Source organism: Diadema antillarum, unplaced genomic scaffold (assembly GCF_040938485.1).
Source record: "Diadema antillarum isolate AM-2024a unplaced genomic scaffold, OU_Dant_1.0 seq00001227_RagTag, whole genome shotgun sequence".
NCBI classification, from domain to species: Eukaryota; Metazoa; Echinodermata; class Echinoidea; order Diadematoida; family Diadematidae; genus Diadema; species Diadema antillarum.
In genome coordinates this window covers 483,379-490,000 of record NW_027272016.1, presented here as the reverse complement: position 1 = coordinate 490,000, position 6,622 = coordinate 483,379, and positions in this window count along the sequence as shown.

Sequence of the window (6,622 nt, the reverse complement as noted above, 5' to 3'; positions counted from 1 at the left end):
AGCAAAGAAAGCCCACGAGACCGACAGTAGGCAAAGAAGGCCCACGAGACCGACAGGATAAACAGCGCCATCTACATGTCAATCACCTGTACAGGGTGTTCCATGAACGGAGAAATAACATACTGGCAGGTGTAATTTCGTAACGCCATCAATTGAAACATGGTGACCATCTACATAATTATGAACGTCATCAAATATGTATTTCTACATACTTCTGGGGAGGGGGGGGGGCAAGTGTGTCAGGGAGCGACATTGTTATCAAGTAGAAAAATTTAATTGTATTCTTCATGCCCCCGTCCCCCCCCCCCTAAAAAATAGAAGAATTAGTATTCTTCATCCCCCAAAAAAGAGACAAAAAACACAAATGAATTTAAAAGAGGACAATAACGATGTATGGATTAATTTTAGAGCTTTGATAATGCCATCGTGCTATTTTTAATAGGCTTTCCCAGTTTTTAGCTAGAAGATGGACAAGATATGAATTTTACTTCTTCTCTTTCCCGATTCACTAGTTGCTTATTCTATTTTAGATATTCTACCCTCCTGCTTTGACGTTTTGCAGTAAGATCTATGTGTAATTTTTTCTGCAACTATATTGTAATTCTACTGATTAAAACGTTTTTTATCGCAGGAATTCACCTCAATTTTGTGGCTTGTGTTATTCTCCTCCGAACAGTACATTTTATCGTGAAATACAATAGCTGTTTTCATGGATACATCTGGTTTTTTCTGAATCCCTAACGCTACCTTAATAGACGATTACGTTATTTTTTATTTTTATAATACTAAATCAACACCCTCGCAGGTTTATTGTGGAAAGATCTGTTACACACTTTTACTGTACTTTGTTCATTTTTTTTTCACAAACATACACCCATGCAAACACGATTAAAGATCCTGATCATTTCAGGGGGGGGGGGGGAACTGATGGGGTAACACCCTGCCGGAGATGGCAACTCTTCTTTTCCATCTCTCATATCTTCCTATGCTATTATCAGGACACCCTATACGATTTATTGGTCTATAGGTGGCGCTGTTCATCCTGTCGGTCTCGTGGGCCTTCTTTGCTTAGTGTCGGTCTGGTGAACCTCTTTTGCGTCATGTCGGTCTCGTGAGCCTTGTGTGCGTAGCGTCGGTCTCGTGGACCTTTAAAGCGTAGTGTCGGTCTCGTGGGCTTTGTTTGCTTACTGTCGGTCTCATGAGCCTTCTGTGCGTAGTGTCGGTCTCATGAGCCTTTTGTGCGTAGTGTCGGTCTGGTGAGCCGTATAACTCCTGGGCTTATTTTACTTGATGTCGAACTCGTGGGCTTTATTTACTCAGTGTTGAACTCGCGGGCTGTATAACTGGTGGGCTGTATGACTTGTGAGCTGTATGACTCGTGGGCTGTATGACTTGTGAGCTGTATAACTTGTGGGCTGTATGACTCGTGGGTGTCGGTCTCGTGACGTGCACCCACTTATGAGGGTATCATTCCCCCTACTTTCTGAAAGTGGTTAATCAAATGCTCTTCCATTACTCAAGAAAAGTGAAAACATGTTTGTTTTCTTTATATTTTCTTTACGTTGTTGCCCACACATGATGTCATGCATCCAGTGGTTCCAACATCCAAACTTAAAAAATTCATAACTTTTGCATCAATTGCCCGATTTTCCTCAAACTTTCACTGATGTGTTCAACTAATGTTGCTGCTTTCACTCAATCCACATTTCTTTTTGGGTTTTGGTTTCCTTTAATGATGGTCGTGATGTTAGAGGTGACGATGGTAAGTGATGAGCAGGACTATAGGGTTGGCAATGATAAAGTGAACATCAAAAAATTATTGATAGAGCAATTCAAACCGTGATACTAGAGCAATTTTGCACATGTATGGACTGGAAAAATGAATTGATTTTGATGGAAATAGCACATCTTTTGATTTTTAAATGCCGATCCAAAATGCCTTTTTAAAGCTGATTAAATTGAAATATCTATAGAGAGATTTCATCGATCAAAATCGATGATTACTAGCTACCCCCTCCCGCAGTTTCTCTTCCCTCCCCCATCTTCATCATGGATGTTATTGCATGAGAATGTAATCATATACGTTGATATATATGAACCTGAACTAAAAAGGAGCCTATACTACGCCTTTCTGAATCATTGTGAAGTTGGAGGATAAACCCAAATTAACCCAGGAGTTCATCCATGTTACCCAAGACCAAATGCCCTCTTCGAATCTGATTTTGTGGGGCTTAATAAACATGATCAATGTTAACAATAGCAATCGCTGCAGACCTAAATATTTATGAATTTTGTGAATTTTATTGACTCTTTCGACCTCCTCTCGGGGTATGAGAGTAGCAAACAAAGAGTATAGATAACAAAACCAGTGAATACAATACTCAAAGATTACACATGACACAAAAGATATACAAGATTATAGTGTATATGGGAATACAAATTGGAGTAAAATGAAAAGATATACAGACGTTAATCTACATGTAAATAGCAGATTACAAATTTGACAAAGAAGGTTGCTTCACTAACCTATATACCGCTACGTGTCGCTACGTATATATAATACTTTGATTATGATTTATTTCAAGCTTCAATTAGATTTCCAATTTACTTTTTGCAAGATATTAATGACGACGTCGAGTTTGCATGCATCCTAGTAACGCAAGTCTCGCGAGACACAGGAAAAGTGTCAGCAGACGGCGAACAAAACTACAGAAATACCACCTAAGGCAAAGCCGAACGCGATGGCGATGACATGTGAAGTTGAAACACACACACACACACACACACACACACACACATACACACAAACCCGTTATGTTTATGTTTGAAAGGCGGCGTGCCATTCTCACATTCTAATCTGATTCTGTGGTTAGCAGACGACCATGCCAATGGTTCTGTGTATATAACTGTATAGCAGTACAAACTCAATTCCCAACTGCCTATGTGTATACAGTATGCAAGTCCACGCACATGCGTACAAAAACCAACTTGTACACTGATAGTTTTTGCTAAAGTGACGCAATTGGCAATTTCGACATGGTTCCAAGTAGACAAGAAGGTTATTGGCTTCCAGTTTTTATTGGGCCTTGTTTACATCCCTCCCGAATCCTCTAGATTCTCTTCTATAACATTATTTGATGACTTGGGAGAATGACATTGTTAATCTTTCGGTAAAGGGTGGTAACAATTAGTTACCTGTATGTATTGGTGGAGACTTCAATGCGTGGACAGGCCGAAAACCTGACTATATTAGTTTTGATAATGATGTAACTCTCAATGTTGGTCATGATGAAAATATGAAGAGTTTGTTTGCAAAAACCGATAAGTCCATTTTTGAAGATTTTGAAGTACGGTCTCTGTCATAAAATAAAAAAATAATACTTTTTAAATGATATATTGGTCACTTTACATTAAGGTACATTTTTGAAGTTATGGTCAAAAGAAGCAAAAAATTTCGTATTATTCTCTTTATTTTTCTTGACCTTTAATCGCAAATATCTCCATTTGGCAAATATGGACTTATCGGTTTTTGCAAACAAACTCTTCATATATTTCATCAAATTGTTAACGTGGAGACTATTGATACGCTCGGTTTTGAGCTGCAACGTAATTCTTCACACAATGCTACCAATAATTATGGTTTGAGACTTATTCAGATGTGTAAAAATCTTGATCTCTACATCGCAAATGGAAGGCTAGGATATGATCGCTATTATGGAAGGCCAACCTGCAAAAACTCTTCCGTTGTGGATTACTTTATTATGTCTCCTGAAATGATGCCCTTTGTTTTGCGATTTGAGATTGCAGATTTTGATATCACTTTATCTGATGTACATAACCCTGTCCTGCTCAGTTTCTACAACAGTAACTCTGATCCTTGCAAAACTACTGAACCTGATATAAAAGATAAAGATAATCAGGATAATGTTCCATCGTTTGTTAAACCTTGCTGGAATACCTCTATGGAAATACCCATTCTTGATAACATTGGTGTGGATCAGATAATGAAAATAGAAGCTGAGCTGGACAAGGTTCTGCTGAAGCCTGTGTCAATTGATTCTCATGCAATAGATTATCTAATTGGAAAAATCAATGATATGTTTATAACATCTGCCAAACTGACGGGTTGTATTAAAAATAGTAAACATAGAATTAGTACATGTAATAAAAGTAAAAATGGTAGCTCCAGTTATCAACATAATAAGTTGTTTAATTATAATTGCCAAGAAGCTAGAAAAAGGTTAAATCGAGCTAAAGTCAGATACAGATATAATAAATCACAGACAAATTATGTGAAGATGAATGACATGGGTAAGCTATATAAACAAGTACTTAGAAAAGCTAAATGTAGCTACGAAAAGAAATTTGTGAGGAAAATAAAGACACTGAAATCTAAGAATCCTAGGGAGTTTTGGAAACTTCTGAAAGACCCAACCTCTAAGAAAGTTAACCAGGCTAATTTTGATTTGCTTGTTAAGCATTTTGTGGAACTGAATAACCCTCTTTGTGTAAATGATGTTTGTAATGACCACATACCTCAGGTCAGTCTAGATTCAATTAATACAATTATTAATAAGGACTTTACTAAAGTAGAAGTAAGAAATGGTATTTGCCAACTAAAACATAATAAAGCCGCTGGCATAGACAATCACTTGATGAATTTATTATATACTCCAAAGAAAAGATGTTAAGCATGTTGACAAAAATGTTTAATGCTATCTTATTATCTGATTGTACTCCTGATGAATGGTCAATAGGTATTATTTGTCCAATACTTAAAAAGGGCTCACCTCTGAATCCTGATAATTATCGAGGCATTTCTGTTCTCAGTTGTGTCGGTAAACTGTTTACTTTGTTACTTAATAATAGAATTTCCCAGTTTCTGGAAGCGTCTGGCTCACTTGGAAGTGAACAAGCTGGTTTTCGTCATAATTATTCCACACTCGATCACATATTTAGCCTCAAATCAATAATTGACCTTTACCTCAATAAAAGGAAGAGGTTGTATTGCACTTTTATTGATTATCGGAAGTCTTTCGACTCTATAAATAGGGTCAAACTGTGGAATCGACTTATCGCTTATTGGCATAAATGGTAAAGTCCTGAATGTTATTATTAACTTATACAACTGAGAAAGCCAGATCATGTGTTAAGTCCAACGCTGGCCAGCTATCACAACTTTTTCCATCACTAGTTGGAGTAAGACAGGGTGACAACTTATCACCCCTCATGCCTCTTTGAAATCTATTTGAATGATCTTGAATGGTGCCTCTTGAATTCTTGCAAGGGACTTTCCCTTATTTCAAACCTCACATATACTCCAGACCGATGATACAGTTGTTTACCTAAATTTAATTACACTTTTGTATGCTGATGATACCATAATTTTAGCAGAGTCAAAAGAAGATATGCAAAAATCATTAGATACTCTTTATTCTTATTGTAATGAAAAAGACCTGAATATAAATGTATCTAAATAGTTGTTATATTTTCAAAAGGCAAGGTGAGAAATATCCCCTCATTTCACATAGGAAACTCATGCATAGATGTTGTAGATGAGTATGCTTATCTAGGTTTTACTTTCAATTATAATGGGAGCTTTGCAAAAGCCCAGAAAAAACTGCATGATCAAGCCAGCAAAGCTATGTACTCGTTGATAGCTAGATGTAGGAGACTTGCTCTCCCTATTGATATCCAACTTGACTTATTTGATAGTCTAGTACTACCAATTCTTACCTATGGTTGTGAGATTTGGGGCTACTCTCATCGTCACCTCGCCGAAAAGCTCCACCTGAAATTCTGTAAAATAGTTCTTAGCTGTAAATTGTCAACTCCTACCTGCATGGTGTCAGGTGAACTTGGACGCTATCCAATAGCAAACCACATAAGGTACAGAATGGTTAATTTCTGGGCAAAACTCATACACAAAAGCGAGAGTAATATTGCTTTTGCCATCTATAGTCTTATTTTTCAGATGCATAACACCCAAGGTTATCAGTCAGAATGGTTAAAATGTGTTAGAAGAACTCTTTCAGATTGTGGTTTTAGTGGGGTTTAGTCATCACAAACATGTAACCTTTCATGGTTGAAAGCCAACATTAAACGAAGATTGGATGACCAATACATCCAAAGTTGGTATTCTTCTATTGAATCATCAAGTGCCTGTATAAAACTATAGAATTTTCAAGAAAAAATTTAGCCTTGAGAAATACTTATTAATACTCCCACGAAAATATGCCGTTAACTTGACTAAATTCAGATTGGGTTTTACCCATCTTCCCGTAGTACTATAAGATTTGGAGATACTAGTTATGATGAAAGGTACTGTACTCTGTGTAAAAGTGAAAAGATTGATGGTGATGAATTTCATGTCCTTTTTTAATGCAGTTCATTAGAAAATACCAGGTCAGAATCATTACCAAGTTATTATTATACTAAGCCAAATACCTATAAAATGGAAAAGCTGTTTAATGTTGCAGATAGAAAGATTTTTATCATACTTGCCAATTTTGCCCATGCTATTATAATGGTGGAATTCAAGTCCTCTAAGCCACCATTTTAGCTCCTCCCCACCCCCATCTCTCCCCTTCCCCTCCCCGTAGAATACATTTTTCCCTCCTAA